The following is an 11,090-nucleotide window of genomic DNA, read 5'->3' as shown; positions in this document are numbered from 1 at the left end:
ACTATGGTATTCATTCAATATTGTATGTTAAACTACAAAGAATTGCATTTATCTGACAAGTGTAATTGATTACCAAATAGGTGTTTCAGAATTGACCTCTTGTGTTTTCCTGATCAATAAGTACAGTAGAATCAGGGTTGGAAGCATTTCTTGACATGGTTCTAAACTTTTGTGCATAAGGCTTTTCATAGTAAAGACTGTTCTAAGTTAAGTGGCAGACTAATATAGTTAATGTCTGACCTTAGCAGGTTTTTGAATATTGATCCCAAGTTATTTGCATATTAATATTAGACATTTACGTTGATATAAGATTTTACATGTTGTCTTGCATTTTTAACACAATCAGCCTTATTTTCGAAAGAGAAAGACGCCCATATTTGACCCAAATTGGGAGATGGGTGTCTTTCTCCCGTGGGTGCCCAAATCGGTATAATCGAAAGCCAATTTTGGGCGTCTTCAACTGCAATCTATCGCGGAAATGGGCAAAGTTGACGGTGACGTGTCAGGTATGGTGAAGGCGGGACTGGGGCGTGTTTATTGGCTGAGGAGAGATGGTGCCTTCGGCCGATAATCAAAAAAGAAAGGCGTTTTTAGCGCAAATTTGGGTCACTTTTTTGGACCCTTTTTTCACGAACAAGTCCCAAAAAAGTGCCCTAAATGACCAGATGACCACCGGAGGGAATCGGGGACGACCACCCACTCCCCAGTGGTCACTAACCCCCTCCCACCAAAAAAAAAACAACTTTAAGAACTTTTTTTCCAGCCTGTATGCCAGCCTCAAATGCCATACCCAGCTCCATCACAGCAGTATGCAGGTCCCTGGAGCAGTTGTTAGTGGGTGCAGTGGACATCAGCCAGGTGGACCCAGGCCCTTCCCTCCTACCTTACACTTGTGGTGGTAAATGGGAGCCCTCAAAACTGCCCCCAAAACCCACTGTTCCCACATCTAGGTGGCTCCCTTCAGCCATACGTGTAATGGTGTAGAGTTGTGGGCAGTGGTTTTGGGGGGATTTGGGGGGGCTCAGCACCCAAGGAAAGGGAGCTATCTACTTGGGAAGTATTTTACTTTTTTTTAATTCTTACAAGTGCCCCCTAGGTGCCCGGTTGTTGTCCTGGCATGTGAGGGGGACCAGTGCACTACGAATCCTGGCCCCTCCCACGACCCAATGCCTTGGATTTGTTCGTTTTTGAGCTGGGCACCTTTGGTTTCCATTATCGCTGAAAAACGAAACCGCCCAGCTCAAATCCGCACAAATCCGATGCATTAGCCCGGCACAAACCGTATTATCAAAAAAAAAAAATGGACGCCCATTTTTTTCGAAAATACGGTCTGTCCCGCCCTTCACGTACCCGTTCTCGGAGATAGACTCCCATGGAGATGGGCGTTCATTTGATTATGCCCCTCACTGTATGTTATGCAATTTAGAGTCCTGCTCTCAGTGTGGGGACTTTTGGGCAGCTAAAAATCAACATATTGGATTATGGCTGAACTTGACAGATTGTTATTTTGATATATAGAAATTGCAAGTGTTTAAAAGGTTACTGAAAAATGGAGCTGTTTGTAAAAGCGTAAGAGTGAGATGTGACTGAATATGCATGAGGGTGAGAAGAAGTTGTGCAAAGTTGTTGATGAAAAGAAAATGATTCTAAATATTTCTCTTTCTTAGAGAACCCTTTAAAGTAACCAAATGATGGTATGGTATGGTGACATTTTCTGAGAGTTGTTTTTCTCAACTTTCTCATTCACAGTGTCATTCTTCGCTCAAACATAATTATTGGAACACAGGATCAATAACAAGTTAAGAAGTTCATGTTTCCCTCTATTGAATTAGCTGAAATGGACAATTATATTACTCTATTTTAGACCAGTCCACAGGAGACCTGAACCAATGTATCATCACAGCTCTGTATTTTTATATACATGTGGCCTGCAATTAGAGGGCACCATGGACCAAGGACAGAGAAACTAATAATACTTTCTCCTGAAATAGATTTTTGTTCAGACCAAGTAACAAATCACTGGAGTCAAGGGAGACAGCAGAACACATTATTTTAAGGGGCAGCTCTGTATTCCTTCTGCATTCGGTAAAGGATGACTCTGTTAAGACAAAGTTACAAAAAAGCTTTGATGTAGATACAACTAGAGCTGGCACAGAAGACTTTTGATTGAGAAAATGATTTTATGTCTCTTATTTCTAGGATTGAGTAAGGTCTTGATGACAGTGTATGCAATAGTTAGCCGATGCCAGACAACTAACCTTATGAATGAGCAAGGTTATCATCCAGAAAACAGCTACTTTCAGGAAGGTGACCTGATCTTGGGTGGAATAATTAAGATCAGCCACCCTGCATGGAAGACATCCTTAAACTTTAGAAACATCAATGAAACTGAATCCTGCAGATTGTAAGTATTAACTTGCATTTTTTTTACATAGAATCATCTGAAACAAAGTAAAAACTTTCACTATTATGCATGACAAAAATACACAAGTCTACCAAGAGAGTGCACACTTAATAAAGTAGATTCCTCCAGAGTCTTGACTCAACAGATCACTAACATTCAACAGATTTATGCTAACTGTTCTCTTCCTTAAAAGACCTTACGAGACTGGGAGACTGGGCGGCTAAATGGCAGATGACGTTTAATGTGAGCAAGTGCAAGGTGATGCATGTGGGAAAAAAGAACCCGAATTATAGCTACGTCATGCAAGGTTCCACGTTAGGAGTTACGGACCAAGAAAGAGATCTAGGTGTCGTTGTCGATAACACACTGAAACCTTCTGCTCAGTGTGCTGCTGCGGTAGGAAAGCGAATAGAATGTTGGGTATTATTAGGAAAGGTATGGAAAACAGGTGTGAGGATGTTATAATGCCATTGTATCGCTCCATGGTGCGACCGCACCTTGAGTATTGTGTTCAATTCTGGTCGCCGCATCTCAAGAAAGATATAGTAGAATTGGAAAAGGTGCAGCGAAGGGCAACTAAAATGATAGCGGGGATGGGACAACTTCCCTATGAAGAAAGACTAAGGAGGCTAGGGCTATTCAGCTTGGAGAAGAGACGGCTGAGGGGAGACATGATAGAGGTATATAAAATAATGAGTGGAGTGGAACCGGTGGATGTGAAGAATCTGTTCATGCTTTCCAAAAATACTAGGACTAGGGGGCATGCGATTAAACTACAGTGTAGTAAATTTAAAACAAATCGGAGAAACGTTTTCTTCACCCAACGTGTAATTAAACTCTGGAATTCATTGCCGGAAAATGTGGTGAAGGCGGTTAGCTTAGCAGAGTTTAAAAAGGGGTTGGACGGTTTCCTAAAGGACAAGTCCATAAACCGCTACTAAAAGGACTTGGAAAAATCAAAATTCCAGGAATAACATGTATAGAATGTTTGTACGTTTGGGAAGCTTGCCAGGTGCCCTTGGCCTGGATTGGCCGCTGTCGTGGACAAGATGCTGGGCTCGATGGACCCTTGGTCTTTTCCCAGTATGGCATTACTTATGTACTTATGCCTTAAAGAACAGCATTTTAATCTTTTATAAATAAGCAAATCATAACATTTTCTGAAACTATTCAAGAAATTGAAGTTTGGGTCCTGCCTATGAAGTTGCCAACTTCGTGACCTGGATCATCTGTAGGCAATGTAGAAAATGTAACTAGTGTTAGTGACTGTGGTCTAAGTATATTTATATTAGCTTATAGCCCACTTCCCCACTTTTAGGACTCATGCAAAAACAAAAAAACTCAAGAAAACAAATATCAAATTGATCCATCATGGAAAAAAGAAGCATTAGATCTTGAAAAAAAACCCTAAGATGTTCAAAATGTACAAAATGTTCAATTTATTCACCACTAAAATAATAAATGCATAATTAAAATCCCGACACAGCCATGTCTAACCCTCTCAAAGGCTGTGTCAGGGGCTTGAAACAGAAATATCAATAAGCATAAAAAACATATTAGTATAAATGATAAAATCAAAGAATATCTTAAATAATTATAATACAGACCATATGTAAAAACATAATTATTAACCATCCGTGTGTATGCTATGCCTTAAATAATATCTTAAACAATACGTATCACAGTGATGTTGATAAAACGTTTCACCTACTGGTTTTATACTACTGAAAACAAAAAAAAATTATAAACTTATAGAAGATCACTGAAAAAAAAAAAAATTACACACTAAGGGCCCTGTTTCGTAAGCCGTGGTAAAGGGCACGTTAGCATTTTTAGCATGCGCTGATTAGCATGTGCTAAATGCTAAGTCACTCATAGGAATATATGGACAAATTAACATTTAGCACATGCTAAAACACTAGCACACCTTAGTAAACAAGACCCTAAATATTATTGTGATAGTGCTATGATAGAGGCATCCTACATTTATCCTGTCAAAACAGCCTATGGGAAAAAGGAGATAATATACTTATTAAATGAATGCGCTTCTATTCACACATGTCTGATAAAAGATGGACTCTCTAGAGTTAAGGCACACATCTTCCTCAAAGTTTACAAAGTCAATTAAACTTCATTACAACAAAGTACTAGTGTCTCAAATACTTAATATATAATGTTCCACTTGCTAATAGCTATAGAAAATGTCACAAAAGCAATACAAACAGTTCTTTCAAACATATTTCAAATAGTGCAAGAGACGATATCACATATACTTCTCCCATCAAAAGCAGCAGCAACAGTGGTTAACCTACCAAAGCACATCAACAGCTGGTTTAATAAAGGATCCTCATAGCAATATTGGAATTACGTTTGATAGAACTGTTTGTATTGCTTTTTGCTTTTGTTGAGTTTGCTCTAGCTATCAGCAATTGGAACATTTATTTATTTTATTTATATGTTACATTTGTATCCCACATTTTCCCACCTATTTGCAGGCTCAATGTGGCTTGCATAGTACCGTAATGGCGTTCGCCATCTCCGGTAAAGAAACAAATACAAAGTGATGTGGTCGAATAAGGTTCACGTGTTATAAACTCATTGGGGGAATCATGGATAGGAAGAGTTATGCAATGTTCATTACAGGCTTTGGTTTCATTGTGATGCAGGGTTTAGGCACTTAGGTAGGATTGGTGGGGTATGCCTTTTTGAACAAGTTGGTTTTTAGTGATTTCCGGAAGTTTAGGTGGTCGTACCTTGTTTTCACGGCTTTACATATTAAGGGACCTATTTACCAAGGTGCAGTAGCATTTGTAGCACATGCTAACCGTGCATATTATGGCCATCTACATGGATAGCGTGTGCTAATGTTTTTAATGTGCACTAAAAACGCTAGCATGGCTCAAGCGCACCTTGGTAAACAGGGCTCTAAGTTTTTTATTTGCTTTAACTCCTTGAGGATCTTTTATTAAGCTGTATCTGTGTTCTGTTACATTCACTACCATTTTTGTGCTTTTGGAAATGTGGTTGGTAGAATTATTTGCTTTGCTTTCTGATATGGTTTTGCTGTAGCTATCAGTAAGTGGAACATTATGTATTAAGTAGGTGAAACACTAGTACTTTGCTGTAATGAGGTTTCATTTGACTTTGTAAATTTTGAGGATATGTGCCTTAACTCTGACAAATGGGAATAGAAGTACATTTATTTTGATAAGTGTATTATCTCCTCTGTCCCATATGCTGTTTTCAGAGAATCAATAGGATGCCTCTATCATAGCACAATCACAATATTATTTAGTATGTAATTTTTACTATTTATTTATTTTTCAATTATCTTCAAAAAGTTTATAATTTCTCTTTCGTTTTTAGTAGTTTAAAACCAGTATGTCAACACCACTAGGTATGTATTGTTAAGGATGAATGGTTAACAATTATTTATGATTTTTGCATATGAAACATGACCATGTTGGGCTTTTAATTATTTAGGTATTATTTTAGTGTGAATAAATGTACATCTTGCACACCTTGGAGTTTTGAGATCTACTGTTTTTGCTAAAACAAATAAACCCTATATACTTCTTCAAAAGAATTTCCACAATTATAGTAAAAAATAATCAAATATGAACCAGTATTTGAAAGTCCAGATAATTCTAACTCTAAAAAGCACCTGCAGGGAGACAAATCTTCAAAGTGGGATCTGTCTTATTAATAAATCTATAAGAACAGCAAAAAAGTAGCAAGAAACACACTCTCAAGACACCGTGGGTACGAGTAATAAAATGTTTAATTAGAACAAAATTTAAAAGACTCGACACGGAGCCGTGTTTTCGCGAAAAACACCTGCTTCAGGAGTCTACAAATCAAGAGAGGTACACAATTATAATACATTCAAATAAATAGAACCTAGAACAGTCATATAAATAGTAATCACTGATAAAACAATAAGATTTTTTTTAAAAACGGAGACATAAAAACCATGTATTGAAAAGATAAACATCCAAAGAAACTGTAAATCACATGAGAACAAAAAGATGAAATTAAAGAAACTCTAAATTGGACCATGAAATAAATAACAGTATAAAATTGTAAAAAAACAGAATGAAACTACAGTTCTGTTTTTTTACAATTTTATACTGTTATTTATTTCATGGTCCAATTTAGAGTTTCTTTAATTTCATCTTTTGTTCTCATGTGATTTACAGTTTCTTTGGATGTTTATCTTTTCAATACATGGTTTTTATGTCTCCGTTTTTTTTAAACTTATTGTTTTATCAGTCATTACCATTTATATGATTGTTCTAAGTTTATGCATTTTTGTACTGCTGTTTATATGACTGTTCTAGGTTCTATTTATTTGAATGTATTATAATTGTATACCTCTCTTTACTTGTAGACTCCTGAAGCAGGCATTTTTCGCCAATACACGGCTAGTGTCGAGTCTTTTTAAATTTTCTTCTAATTAAACATTTATTACTCGTACCCATGGTGTCTTGGAAGTGTTGTGTTGCTCTCGCTACTTTTTTGCTGTTCTATTTTTATCCACGTAGCGGATCCTGTTTCTCCACTCTTTGTTGGTTTTTGTTTCATTAATAAGTCTCCCATAAGCCTGGCTGGATCATTCAACTTCTCTATTTGTGAATTACCGATTAGTAATTAATAACAGCAGTATATCAACTGGCCAAAAGCATTTAAAGCAAGAAAGAAGATATCATCAAAACTGGTGAAAAGTAAATAGCCATTGTATAGATTGTTATAGGAAATAATTGACCTTGATTATTCCTGCTCCAAAATATGGAAGACCTCAAGTGGTATACCAGGAAATGGCATGGTCTGCACAAAAGATATCATAGCACCACATTGCCTTGTCAGTTGTTTTCTGTTGTTCACATAATGATAGCAAGACATGCTGTATAGAAAGAATAATTTATTAAGCCATTTATACTTTTACATATGTGTTTAACTTCCTAAAGTTGCCTGAATGAAAATCTATCTCAGAAGCAGCTTAAGCTGTATGAGGATCTCATGAGGTAGAAATCGCACCTACATTGGAGATGTAAATACTTACATCTGCCTGAATGCTGGACTAAATGTCTATCCCTACAATATTTACACATATAGCATATTTTAAAATCTACTTGTGTACTTGCAAACTCTGACCACACTTATGTATTCATCTACCAGAAGGGACAAGCCATTATGTCAATGCACATTCCTTTACTCCTGTCAGGATATTACAACATGCTATTTATGCACATATGTTGCCAAATTACAGAAAAAATGATCCCAAAATAACTCTAACCCGGGTTTTTTACCTGATCTTTTTAAACCATTGTCCTCTACGTATTTCCCAAACAGAGCTCTCTGCTTTGCATAGTAATATCCTGTTTCAATCTTATTGGAACTCTTGGGCTGCTTTTGACTTTAAGCTTTCATGAGTTCCATCCCTGCTTCTAACCCCAAGTCCCAAAATAGCCTGGTGCATGATGTCTTACTGAAGGCAATGAGCAGTGAGAGGCTTATGATCCTTCATGGAAAGATCAACCATTACTGCAAGTTAGAATTGAGTGTATGCTTGCATAGGAGTGGCCTAGTGGTTAGGGTGGTGGACTTTGGTCCTGGAGAACTGGGATCGATTCCCACTTCAGGCACAGGCAGCTCCTTGTGACTCTGGGCAAGTCACTTAACCCTCCATTGCCCCAGGTACAAATAAGGACTGTATATAATATGTAAGCCACATTGAGCGTGCCATGAGTGGGAAAGTGCGGGGTACAAATGTAACAAAAAATATTCAGGGGTTAAGCAGTTAATGATTAATATGTTTCAGCAGATCTTTGGAAGATCTCAGTACTACACAAATATAAGATCTTCCAGGGTTTAGCTTAGATTCAGTGGCAGAATTGCTGGATATATTTTGGTAGTGGAGAAGGAGGGGTTCCTGTAAAACAGGAATATATTGAGTTAGTATAAATTTATATAGTAACATAGTAGATGACATCAGATAGTGACCTGTTTGGTCCATCCAGTGTTACCAACAAGATAAACTCATAGCATAAGGTATGATATGACATCATAGTTGTATAGTTATATATAGCTTACGCTTCTCAGATGTGTTTGTTTACTCACAGAGTCGATCCCTTCAGTCACCTTCAACATCTCTCGACCTTTATTATTGCCATTAAGGAGATCAACCAAAATGTAGAAATCTTACCCAATATCACCCTGGGCTTCCATATCATTGACTCCTGCTCTGATGCTTGGTTTTCACTGTGTGGTATTCTGAGCATATTATCTGGAAACAAAGAATTCGTTCCAGGCTATACATGTTATCCGAAGAGCCATATTGTGGGTTTCATTGGAAGCCTCCCTTCATTGGCATCACATGCAGTTGCCAGACTCACAGGGATCTATAGATACCCACAGGTATAGCAACAACCAGTCTCAGTTTATAATCTCTAAAATGTTGGTGTGTTAATTTCTCTTTTCCCCTGTTCATCTTTTGTTATCCTGGATTATTGCTGTTGGGTTTCTTGGTTTGATATCTTACTGGGATATTAGAATTGAAATAATTCAACACTTGTCAAATTCTCATGAATCTCTGAACAGAATTCACAGGAAATTCCTTACAGAAAAGTATGCCTTGGATAAGTCACAATGATTCACAAGAAATTGGCAGAAATAACCTAAATTTGTTTGCAGGGATTAACTAAATATTGCCAATATATGGTTGTATTACAGCTTTAGTGAATTTTTCTTCTTAATTTTTCTTCAATCATCTCTTAATAATACTGAGAAATATACAGTACTTGTAACTTTGGTTATTTTCTAATAATCTATCACTTGTAGATCCCAAAGAGAATTAAGAAAGCCAAAGACAAGGTTAATAATTGAGTAAATTTCTTCTGAGATATGTTGATGTAGACTTCTCTTGGCCTTTGTCTATATTATGGGCTAGTTTATATATATATATATATATATATATATATATATATATACGCCAAAAAATTGGTGTTGAAAACAAATAGTGCTAAATTGTATTCTGTAAAGGGCACTTAAGGATGGGACCTTTTATAGAATAGCAATAGTTCCATAATTCATGCCCAAAGTTGGGCATGAAGATTTATATCAACTGAAACCAGGTGTAATGCCAGTGTGAAAATAGGATGTGGATCCCAGTAATTCTTTAACACTGTGTGTATTTTAAGGGAAGGACTCTGACCTGACCATTTCCATCCCATCTTTAATAGGCGCTATTAAATAACAGAGCATGTAGGTATAGTTCTGTGTGGATCTGCAGTTTTTGACCCTTTTTGGTGTCTTGCTTCTGTTCTAATGCTTTTCCATGCCAAACAATCATGCAGAAATAGCACATACTGTTAGGCACCATATGTAGAACTCCCTAGTATATCGAATGTTAATTCTAGGGGTGATACTCAAAGGCATTTAGCAGATTTGCAGGTGTTGCTAATCCTAACTGTAAGTGTTATTAAGAAGGATATTCACAGTCACTGATGAGATGGTGCTGTTGTTGAAAGTTTTCTCTGACCACCTTGGTGGTATCCAGACAGTTCTTGGTCAGAACATAGCAGAGCATTAACATTACCAAAGGTTAACTATTTAGCTGCTTTAACCAGACTATTAACTAGATAGCAAAACTGATAAAGTTAAGAAAGCAAAAACACATGCCCAATGTTATTCAGTTTGCTATCAGTTCATAGTCTGAATGTACTTTTGGGTCAGCCCTGAAATTGGACTGTCATTGTGAGCTTGTGTTTACCTACTGGCATTATATACTGGGTTCTGTTTTACCCAATGTCAATGCTTCAACTCTGACCACCCCAGTTCATTATCAGACAGCTAGCATTTATGTTGGAGGAAAGTAATGTTTTTCTACAGCATTGAATTGGTACACATTTCTTGAAGGAAATTAATATACCTAGGTGCTGATTTAAAAAAACAAAAAAAAACATTATCTCTAATGTTGCACAAAGCCCCAGATGGACGTTTTTTTATGGGAGATGTCCAAGATTGTATAATCTGACTGTGTTTCAAACTGGTTTTTGATATCTGTGAATCTGAAAACTAGATTTCTGATTTCAAACTGCCAGCAAGTATTAGAAATCTTTCTTTTGCCAAGTTTCTGAGCTCCTTCCTTCCCCCACCCCATCTATCTCAGTTCACCTGTTTTTTTTTTTTCTGCAGCCATTTTAAAAGCACAAGTGTGTTTTCTGTGGAGAGCTGTGTTGCTGGTCTCTGGCTGGGAGAAACTCAGATAAGATTTGTGCTGGCTATATTTGTGGCTTTTCCTACCCTAGAACTGTGGTTTTTTTGCACATCTCTACCTACTATCCTTGTCTTCCCCTTGTCCCAATCAGCTTTGTAGAAAAGAGGCTTAATACAGGCCTAAGATAGGTTTTACAGCAAACACATTCCACAAGTTTAGGTTTATACCCACCCACCCCAAGACTGACACTTCCTAAATCCCTATTCTAACTATACTACTTATCACAACTTAACTCCACCCGAATTACAGCTGTCTCAAATTGCTGAGGAGTAAAGTTAATCTTGTACACTGTCAAGCCTCATCATAAAATACCTATTCATACCCATTCAACAAATCAAGATGACTTTTATTCTCTGTAATAATTGTGGAGCTTTAGTTTCAAGGCCAATCATCTGGAAACTTAAGGCT

At 37.1% G+C, this 11,090-nt stretch overlaps 1 long non-coding RNA gene across 1 annotated transcript; it reads right to left on the bottom strand.

Annotated features, from left to right (window-relative positions):
- Positions 1–1,474: 1,474 nt before the first annotated feature.
- LOC115459532 lies at positions 1,475–6,449 on the bottom strand. Its single transcript, XR_003940294.1, has 3 exons — positions 6,377–6,449; positions 3,337–3,341; positions 1,475–1,485 (listed from the first exon to the last, which is right to left on the bottom strand). It is a non-coding gene; the product is annotated as an uncharacterized LOC115459532 (long non-coding RNA).
- Positions 6,450–11,090: the final 4,641 nt, after the last annotated feature.

Source organism: Microcaecilia unicolor, unplaced genomic scaffold, assembly GCF_901765095.1.
Source record: "Microcaecilia unicolor unplaced genomic scaffold, aMicUni1.1, whole genome shotgun sequence".
Lineage (NCBI taxonomy): Eukaryota > Metazoa > Chordata > Amphibia > Gymnophiona > Siphonopidae > Microcaecilia > Microcaecilia unicolor.
This window is presented reverse-complemented; position numbering and strand designations above follow the sequence as displayed.